We start from the raw sequence: 10,414 nt of genomic DNA, 5'->3' as shown, positions 1-10,414 counted from the left end.
CTCTAAAAGAAAGTTGTAAGTTTGATTTTACTATTTTGTACTTTAACTTTCTTTGATAGAAGTTTTCTAGTACCTTAAAGCTAGAAGAATTGGCATTCTAGAGCCTAGAATCTAGAAACGAAGTGTCAACCAGAGCCAAAATCTAGTTTGTATTGAATCTCTTGGGGAGAGATTAAATTGTGTAATTGGGGATTACACATGGCTTAAAAGAGAGCCAATATCTCTTTGTATATTAAATTTAATAAAGCATATTAGTAAAAAAAATCCAAGCAAGGGTTCTTGGGTAGTGATTACCACTAGGAGAACAGCAATAACAAAAACTCTTTGTGGTTATGTGCATGTGCTTCCATTTTGTTTATGTATTTTCTTTTGATTGCACCATATGAGCTTAAATTTCGTTTTGTATCTCAATTTACTCCTCTCTTGAGCCGCCATTAGGCAAACACTAGATCTCTAAGGAACTCTTGGCTATAGCAATAGACTTATATGAGCACATGGATGAATAAATGAAATGGCTCTAAGAGGCAGTAGATCTAGCTGATTAGGATAAAAGTTGATGTATACACAATATATAAACCCAAATCCATAGCTAAGAGAGCAATGATAGGGAAGAGGTATCAAATCATGGCAAAGAAGAAGAAGAAGAAGAAGATTCAGTCAATGGCTTGTCAAAGCATGTTAAGGAGTCAATTGCACACCGAGTCACCCAAAGGAGGCGGCAATGACTCACTGAGTTTGTTACTTTTAAATTTCATATTTTATATTTTTTTAAGTATATTTTTTCTTTAATTATGTAATGATACATGATGCTGGAGCATAATTGTCAATTTAAGCCCTAAAACTCTAATGATGCCAAACCCTATTTAGAGGGTAGATAAATAGAAAGAAGGCAAGTATTGAATTAGGTTAAACATGGTTTGGAGTTCTCCTTGGCAATCTCTAGGGTTGGGAGGTCTCCTTGACGAGCTCCAGGTATAGTTCTCTCTTGAATTTGGGTTTATTCTCTCTTTTAATTCTAGTTTGCATTGACATTATCCAAGCTAAGGGAAAGGAATTGAATTACTGTTTTCCGAGTTCAAATTGAGGTTGTAGCCTCTCCCACGTTCATAGCAGCAAGAGGGAGTTATTCTCCTTCATTTCGAGCAAGAAAGTGAGGTTCTTCAATCCCCAACCCAAGCAACACATCTAAAAGAGGTATCTTTAGCCTTTAACCAAGCAAGGGAGGGTTAGGAAGTCCTAATCCCTCCTACGTGAATAGCAGCAACCTTCCAAGAGGGTCCCGACCCTCTTAGACGTGAGCAACAAAAAGGTTTAACCCCTTCCTGGACAAGAACAACAAGGGAGTTCATCCATTACCTGAGAAGGTTAAGAAAATGAAACTCCTTTTCAATCTTACTGAGAACAGCTAAGGAAAGGAGGCTCCTTTCATCCTTACCGAGAGCAACAACTCCATTACAGTGTTGGATTCACCATTCCCACGCTGAGTTACTTGATCCATGGCTAGGGATCATAACAACTAGGTATCAAATCAAGGTAACACGAGGGAGCCCAGCAATGGTGAGTTAAAAGAGTTGATGATCAGAGGGCAGTAGGCACAGGAAAAAAAACAAGCAGAGAATGAAAGAAAGTTTTCCCTAATCATGGTGAAGTTGGAAAAAATTCCAAATATTAATCTCCAGATTGATAGACTGTCTGGAATAATGGGAAATATTACGGTTAGAAGAAATTCAACCCCAGAGCAAAGAGGAGAGGACAACTCGTTCAGCAGAGGGGGTGACCAGTTTATTGGGCACACTGCCTTTCCTGGCTAGACAGGAAATTTCAACCAAGGAGGAGGCACCATACCAAGGTATACAAAACTTGACTTTCCTACTTTTAATAGGTCAGATGACCCCTTGATTTGGTTACATAGGTGCGAAATTTTTTTTACCCATTAGAGAACACAAAAAATTGATAAGGTGGGACTGGCTGCCTTCAACTTGCTTGATGAAGCACAACTCTGGTTTAATCAAGTAGAGTTGGATAGATTGGTGCTGGATTGGGAAGAGTTCAAAGAGTTATGCACTATCCGGTTCGGACCGCCAGCCCACAGTAACCCCTTGGGGGATTTGGTGCTGTTACGACAAACTGGCACGGTGGAACTATATCAAAAACAATTCCAAGAAAAATTGGCACGAGCCAGTTGGATGGTTCACGTAGACTAGTAGGTCAATTTATTTATGGCAGGCCTTATTGAGGCATTATGGTTAGAGGTGGAGCTCCACGTACCTGCTAACTTAGCTCGAGCAATGAATCTAGCTTGCGCACTGGAACTTCAACAAAAAATTTAAAACATGAGACCAACTTGGCAAGGGGACCAGAATACTTCTAATAGTTGGCAAGGGAGGTGCAACACTAACCCTCAGTTTGCTTCTCTAGCAAAGCAACAGGTCAGAAATCATCCCAGTATTATTCATGCAGCAAATACATGGCCCAGCAACCCACCCGCCCAGTATATTCGTAAATTAACAAGTGGGGAGATGGCTGAGTGTAGGGCAAATAACTTATGTTACAATTGTGAGGAAACATATAGGGCAGGCCATTAGTGTAAAAGGTTGTTCTGGTTAGAGGTCGATGAAATCAAAGAACCACTATAGCTTGATGATGCTATTGAGGATCCACCAGAAATTTCTCTCCATGCTATTAGAGGACAGAAATTTGCCAAAACGATGCAAGTCTGCACTTGAGTGATGGACCAGGACCTTATAAGCCTTGTGGATTCGGGAAGTACACATAATTTTCTCAGTTGGACCGCTGCTCAACACCTTCAGGTACAGATACTTCCACACTCAATAACAATTGTTTTGGTTGCCAATGGAGAAAAAGTTCTATGGCATCAACAAAAAAATTAAGTTCTCAATCGGTACAACTTTCTTTCATTCTGAATTTTTTGTCATACCTCTAGCTGGGTTCGATATAGTTTTGAGTATTAAATGGTTGCAAACACTCAGCCCTATTTTATGGGATTTTACTGTTTTAACTATGAGTTTTGAAATGGGCAGACAACAAGTATTATTATAGGACAATCACGTGGACAAGCCACATCACATTCATACGATTCACTCACAGGACAATCCGGACAACAATATAAAACATCTCCTGGATGAATTCTCGGACTTGTTCCAAGAGCCCTCTGGGCTGCCTCCCTTGAGGCACTGTGACCATCAAATATGTTTAAAACAGGGATCAGAAGTGGTGGTCGTTCGACCTTATCGGTACCCACATCTCCAGATAGATGAAATTAAAAGACAGTGCCAAGCAAGGCCTTATTCGAAACAGTCGTTCACTATTTTTGTCACCAATCCTCCTCATTAAAAAACATGATGGTACATGGAGATTCTGTGTCGATTATTAGGATTTGAATGCCCAAACTGTGAAAGATAAGTTCCCTATTTCTATGGTGGAGGAACTTTTAGATGAATTGCACAGGTCTTATATATTCACCAAATTGGATTTGCGCTTCGGATATCATCAAGTTCGCATGCATCCAGACGACATCGAGAAAATGGCTTTTCACACTCATTATGGCCACTCTGAATTTGTGGTCATGCCATTTGGACCATCCACATTCCAGGCATTAATGAACGAGGTATTCCACAACTATCTTTGCAAATTTGTACTTGTTTTCTTTGATGGCATACTCATTTACAGCCAGTCTGGACATTAACATTTAGAGCATTTACGATTGGTATTTGAACTATTACATGCCCATCAATTATATATAAAGAAATCTAAATGCTCATTTGCGACATCACATGTGGCCTATCTCGACCATATTATTTCCCATGATGGGGTCACAATTGATTCCGAGAAAATTCAAGCTATTGTCGATTGGCCACAACCTATGAATACATCTGCTTTGAGAGGGTTTTTTGGATTGGCAGGATATTACAGAAAGTTTATTAGGAACTATGAACCGGTTGCAGCACCATTGACAAATCTCCTCAAGAAAAATTCCTTTATTTGGAATGATCAGGCCACACAATCCTTCTCAGATTTCAAATTAGCTCTTGCATCCGCACCAGTTCTGCAACTTCCCAATTTTGAAGAGTTATTTGAGGTCGAGTGTGACGCATCAGGTGGGGCCATTGGGGCCGTTTTACAACAACACTTTCACCCTATTGCATATTTCAGTTGACAGCTGGCAGTACGACATCACAAATTGCTAGCATATGAACGGGAATTAATTGGGTTGGCCAAAGTTGTACAACATTGGCGCTTGTACTTATGGGGTCATGCATTTCTCATTCAAACTGATCATTGCAACCTCAAATATTTTCTGGAGCAGTGCCTGATGACTTCTCCTTAACAACACTAGATAAGTAAATTGATGGGATTCGATTTCACGGTCGAATACCACACATGCAGGTTAAACAAGGCGGTCGATGCCTTGTCATGACGTTTGGTGACCCTACCACTTCTATATGCTATTAGCTAGCCTTGTTTTCTTCTTTTAGACTTGGTCAAGGAGGAAAATGCCAGCAATTCGATTCTTCTCGATATGCACACAAAAATTATAGAGGGGCCATGGACTCTAGATGGACCATTCAGGACTCTCTTATTTATTATAACTCGCCATTATATATCCTACACACTTTGGATTTGGTCTCAACCATCATCTCTGCATACCATGACAACACTCATGAAGGCATCCAAAAAACATTACATCACATTCGAGCGGATTTCTATTGGCAAGCTATGAAGACCTCCATTACAACATATGTAACATCCTGTCTAGTGTGTGAATGTACAAGTCCGAACATTTAAGTCCCGTAGGTCTTCTACAACCTTTGTCACTTCCTACACAGGTGTGGGCCGATATTTCTATGAACTTCGTCGAAGGTCTTCGACCATCTTTCTTCAAGTCGATATTATTTGTGGTGGTGGATAGATTCTCCAAGTATGCTCACTTTATTCTCATGGCTCACCCATATACAACATCCAGAGTGGTGCAGATATTTCTCAAGCATATTGTTCTTTTACATGGTATTACAGAATCAATTGTCAGTGATCGTGATATGGTCTTTACTAGCACTTTTTGACGTGAACTGTTTGGTCTATGCGGCACCAAGTTGAAGTTCTCATCATCATATCATCCTCAAACAAACGGCCAAATAGAGGTAGTTAACCGCACTGTGGAAATGTATCTCTAATGTCTAGTAGGTGATCGTCCTAAAAACTGGGTCCAATGGCTACCGTGGGCGGAATATTATTACAACACTTCCTTTCACATCGCTTTACAGTCTACTCCCTTTAGCATTCATATGGCAAAGATCATCCTTGACTTCTCTCGTATACTCTGGGCTCCACCCGCGTGAACTTATTGATTAAGCACTCATTGTAAAGGATTAGGTGCTACAAAATATTCGGATCTCCTCCTCAACGCACAAGTTCGTATGAAGGACTTCTACGACAAGAGACACCGGGATATTGCATAAAAGGAAGGTGACTACGTCTGGTTACGACTCCATCCTTACCGTCAACACTCCCTTGCGGGCCAACAACGTCATAAACTTTCCCTAAAGTACTTTGGGCCTTTCTCTATTATTTGGCGCATCAGGCTAGTAGACTATCAATTGCAACTTCCTGCAACGGCTAAACTTCATGATGTGTTTCATGTTTCCTTACTTAAACCCTTTAAGGGTCCACCTCTTTTGGCAATCTCGTCTCTTCCTCCGGTGGACAATGGATGGGTTATTCTTACTCCAGCTACGGTATTACGTGTTCGTCATATTAATGACCAATGGGAGATTCTAGTACATTGGAAGGACACAGAAAAGAAGATGAGACATGGGAGCAACTAACCAACTTCCAACAGGTCTACCCATCTTACGAGCTTGAGGACTGTTGAGTTTAGGACTCCATGAATAATAAATCAAGCAAGGGGAGAGAGAGGAGATAAACAGAAGAGGGAAAAAGAGCTCTCGGGTAGAGAGAGGAGAAGAAGAAAAAACTAAAGAGAAGAGAAGAGAAGAGAAGAGAAGAGAAGAGTTGCACGTGAATGAGAAAAGAGGAGATGACTCCTTGCTTTTTGATTGATTTTTCTTGAATACAAGCTCCTCTATTTATAGTGTAGGAGTGATATAATTTATGTACATTTTCCAACTATAATTCAACTCAATTTAGAACTTACTCAAATTCTAACTTTCCCAAAAACTAACTTTCCCAATTCCTTCTTCACGAGTTGGTTAGGCTGAGGATGCCAGCTCATGCTATATTCTTGTGGGTCCCATTAGATCTTCCAGCTCATGGGACAAAGATGCCAGTTCGTGGTATCTTTGTGGGTCCCACAAAATCTTCAATTCTGCCAACTTATTCTAGCTCGTCATCCACTTCATGCCAACTTGTGTGTTGACTCATCTTGGCTTCTCACATCCTCATGGTGGGTCCCACTAGCTCTTGCAACCATGGTGGGTCCCACATTGTAACACTTCCCCTCAAGCTAGGGGTGAGAAAACATCATAAATGCCCAGCTTATTACAGATGGTGGACAAAATTTTCTGAGTGACAGGTTTGGTAAGAATGTCTACAACTTGGCTTTGTGTAGATATATACTTGAGAGATAATGTTACGGGACAAAAATCACAGTGTGTCGAGACAGCTGGATCTAACAGGCCGGTCTTTTGGGTAGTATTGGCTAGGTGCTTAACATTTAGTATCAAAGAGAGCACCACGTTGCGAGTTTGATTCCCAGGGCGCACAGAGGCTGGATTAAAATTACTGGTAGGCTACGGTTGGGCCAGTGTCGCTGTGCCGCCGTGGTCGCAGACTCGTAATGGTGGGAGTACTGTTATGGGACAGCAATCACGGTGTATCAGACAGTTGGATCCTGGGCTAAGTACCTAACAGGCCGATCTTTTGGGTAGTATTGGCTAGGTGCTTAACAGATAATATGCCAGATTGGAAATTTTCTAGTATGAAGTGGCAGTCTACTTCAATATGCTTTCTGCTCTCATGAAAGTCTAGATTGGATGTGATATGTATGACTACCTGTTTATCACAATATAGGTCCATAGGAGCTTTGTTGTAGAATCCCAGTATAGTAAGAAGATATCTGATTCATAGAAGTTCACTGGCCGTGTGTGTCATGGCTCTATATAATGCTTCTGCACTGGACCATGCAACTACATTCTGTTTCTTGCTTCTCCATGTAACCAAGTTCCCTCGAACCATTGTACAATATCATGAAGTAGATTTTCTGTCAGTCGGAAATCCGGCCCAGTTCACATTTGAGAATCCTTCGATGTTGAAGTGACCATGATTTTTATAGAGGAGCCCTCTTCCTGGTGATCCTTTCAGATATCGCAATATCCTTTCTAGTGCTTTCCAATGACTGAGTTGTGGGGTGTGCATATATTTACTTACCACGCTGACTGCATATGAAATATCTGGCCTCGTTACACAAAGGTAAATAATTTTTCCCACCAATCTTTTATATTTTCTGACATCTACCTCTTCTCCAATACTAGCACATAATTTTGTATTTGCATCCATACGAGTTTTTGCTGGTCTGCATCCCATCATTCCGGTCTTCTCCAGTACGTCAAGGACATACTTACTTTGAGATAATATAATTCCAAGCTTGGATTGTAGTACTTTAATGCCCAGAAAATATTTGAGCAGTCTGAGATCCTTTGTCTTGAATTCAGCACATATCCTTCCCTCGGGATCACTATCAATTATAATGATATCATCAACATATACTGCCAAAATCATCTTGCCCTTCGATGTGTCTTTAATAAATACAGAGTGATCTCTAGAGCATCTATGAAATCCGATATGTATGAGTGTTTGGCTAAATTTTGCAAACCATACACGAGGAGATTGTTTTAAACCATATAGAGATTTTTTGAGTCGACATACAGACTCCCCCTCAACCACATACCCAGGTGGTTTCCGCATATAAATTTCCTCTTTGATATCCCCATTCAGAAAGGCATTCTTGACATCAAGTTGATATACCTGCCAGGAAGTGTTAGCTGCCAAAGATAATAACACACGTACCAAGTTCATTTTTGCCACTAGAGAGAAGGTTTCCTCATAATCAATGCCATAACACTGTGTATAGCCTTTAGAAACGAGGTGAGCCTTCAGCCAAGTCACAGACCCATCCGAATTGTGTTTCACAATATAAACCTATTTGCAACCGACGAGTTTCTTCTCTGATGGAAGTGGGACTAGAGCCCATGTCTGATTTTCATAAAGTGCCTGCATTTCTTCATCCATTGCCGCCTTCCACCCTGGATGTTTGAGAGCCTCCTGATAGGACTGTAGTACAGACAGGAGGAAAGAGCAGAGAGAAATTGACAACATACAGGGGAGAGACGGTGATGAGACACAAAATTTGTAATGGAATGAGAAGTAGAGGGCATGATGCATGATCGGGGTTCTTTTCGGAGAGCAATAGGATGAGTATCATATTGTGGACCAAAAATAATTGGAGAAGATGGACTTACCTTGAAGGGATTTATAAACTCAGCAGGTGTGGTGTCAGCCAGAGTTTCTGGGGGTTGAGTCGTTTCTGTAGCACGGGGCACAACCGTCCGAGATGAACCTGCTACTAAAGATAGACCTGGAGGAGCATTGTCAGAATAATATGGAGAGTCTTCAAAAAATGTGGCATCCCGGGACACAAGTAAATGCTGAAGAGTGAGATTGTAGCAAACATAACCCTTTTGGGTGTGAGAGTATCCGAGAAAGATACACTTGATATTTGTTGGATCAAGTTTATTGTGTGTTGGGGAAGAAACATGAACAAAACATTGACACCCAAATACTTTCAATGGCAGTGAAAAAGGATCATCATAAGGTAATAATAGAGAGTAAGGGGATTTTTTACCAAGAACGGAAGATGGTAACTAGTTTATAAGAAAGCATGCGGTATGAATTACATGCGGCCAATAAAAGTATGAAACTTTCATGACATATAGTAAAGCGCAAACTACCTCAAGAATATGACGATTCTTCCATTCGGCCACATCATTTTGTTGAGGGGTGTAGGCACTTGATGTTTGATGAATAATGCCATTTTCTTTACAAAAATAGTCAAGGTCTTTGGAGATGTATTCTTTAGCACTATCCGACCTAAGTATTTTAATTTTTTTACCAAACTGAGTGAGTACCATAGCATGCAACGATTTAAAAATCAATGGTATTTCAAAATATGTTTTAAATAGAAATAACCAAGTGGTACGAGTGAAATCATCAATAAATGTTATAAAATACTTGACTTGAGAAATGTTTGAGACGCTCAAGGGTCCCCGTACACCAGTATGAATTAAGGCAAACGGAATGACACTTTTAACCTCTGGACGAGGTGAGTATGTAGACCTCTGATGTTTACTCATTTGACAAACTTCACATTGAAACTCTAACCTTGCGCTAAGAGTAGGAAAGATATGATGAAGAGATTGTGCAGATGGATGTCCCAACCGATTGTGCCATAACCTGGTGTCAGTTTCACTTGTGTAAACGGTATTTATTTTTGGCACATCTAGGTAGTAGAGCCCCCCTTGTTCACGGCCTCCACCAATCACCTGCTTCGTTAAGAGGTCCTGAAAAACACATGAAGTGGGTGAGAAGGTGATAGACCAATTCAAATGTTTAGTGAGCTGACTAACCGATAAAAGATTTAAAGGGAAGGTAGGGAACAAAATGAATATCAGTGAGTGAAAGTGATGGTGTAACAGAAGTGGAACCTTTCCCTAGAATTTTAGTTTGCGAGCCGTCAACTATGGTAACAAATTTTTGTGACAAACAAGGAGACAATGAGTGTAGTAAATTTTTGTTACCTGTGACATACTTGGAGGCCCCTGAGTTAACTATCCAGGATGAAGAGGAGGCAGATAGCATACCTGAAGTGGTGGTAGGAGCAGTGGAGGATGAGCTTGGAATAGAACCCAGTAGTATTTTTGTTATGGTCTTGGGTTAAGTACCTATGTCTTCCACTCCTAACAGGCCGGTATTTTGGGTAGTAATGGCTAGGTGCTTAACATTTGGTATCAGAGCGGGCTCCCACTTCGCGTGTTCGAATCCCGGAGGGGGCGACCTCGTGGAAGGGGCGACCTAGCGGAGGGGGCGACCTCAGTGTGGAGTAGGTCGTCGCTAGAGTAGGTCGTCACTAGAGTAGGCCATCGCTAGAGTAGGCTGTCGCTAGAGTGGGTCGTTGTGGACATCGACTAGCGAAGGTGGGGTGTGACTTTATGGTCCTAGGTTAAGTACCTATATCTTCCTCTCCTAACAGGCCGGTCTTTTGGGTAGTATTGGCTAGGTATTTAACAGTTTTCATTTTCTGAAGTAGCTCATACTCATCATTATTAAAGGTTTTCTGTTCTGTTGATGTGGTAGGAAGTTCCTCCTTTGTAGCACTTAATAA

This window comes from Aristolochia californica, unplaced genomic scaffold (genome assembly GCF_029961685.1).
Source record: "Aristolochia californica isolate CCGP_79_NKW_82.1479 unplaced genomic scaffold, dmAriCali1.0.hap1 SCAF_15, whole genome shotgun sequence".
Lineage (NCBI taxonomy): Eukaryota > Viridiplantae > Streptophyta > Magnoliopsida > Piperales > Aristolochiaceae > Aristolochia > Aristolochia californica.
Note: the sequence above shows the minus strand (reverse complement) of the source record.